Raw genomic sequence first — 446 nt, 5'->3', positions numbered from 1 at the left:
GCACCTTCCTCTACCTGCAGCCTTTGCTGCCTGCATACACTACCTGCATGACAACATTACAACATCCATCCTCCTCATCTTCCCATATGCATCCTTAACTTTAAATTGTCCACCACTGGCCCCAGCCTTCCAACATCTTCCAGATGCCAGTCGAAGCCTCAGTTTTTTGTCATTACCATCTGACAGCCGACTATATCTCCAGCCACTAGTCTCAACCTGCAGCCTCTAGCAACTTGAGCATCAACCTACAGCCTCTGACAACCAGCAGCATGAAATCGTAGCCAACAAGCACCACTCAGTGTTTGTATGTATCTTCCTGCACGTGTCAAAAACTGCAGCTTGGTCAGTGGCCCCTACGCTTCAAGAAGTGACGCTGTAGGTACCATTCTAGCATCACTTTTGGACGCGCAAGGATGTTTGATTGATATTAGACCGTGGCACTGTCA

Source organism: Morone saxatilis, unplaced genomic scaffold (assembly GCF_004916995.1).
Source record: "Morone saxatilis isolate NCDOM2014 unplaced genomic scaffold, NCSU_SB_2.0 Contig17, whole genome shotgun sequence".
NCBI classification, from domain to species: Eukaryota; Metazoa; Chordata; class Actinopteri; family Moronidae; genus Morone; species Morone saxatilis.
The sequence above is the reverse complement of the archived record's forward strand: the minus strand, read 5'-3'. Positions refer to the sequence as shown.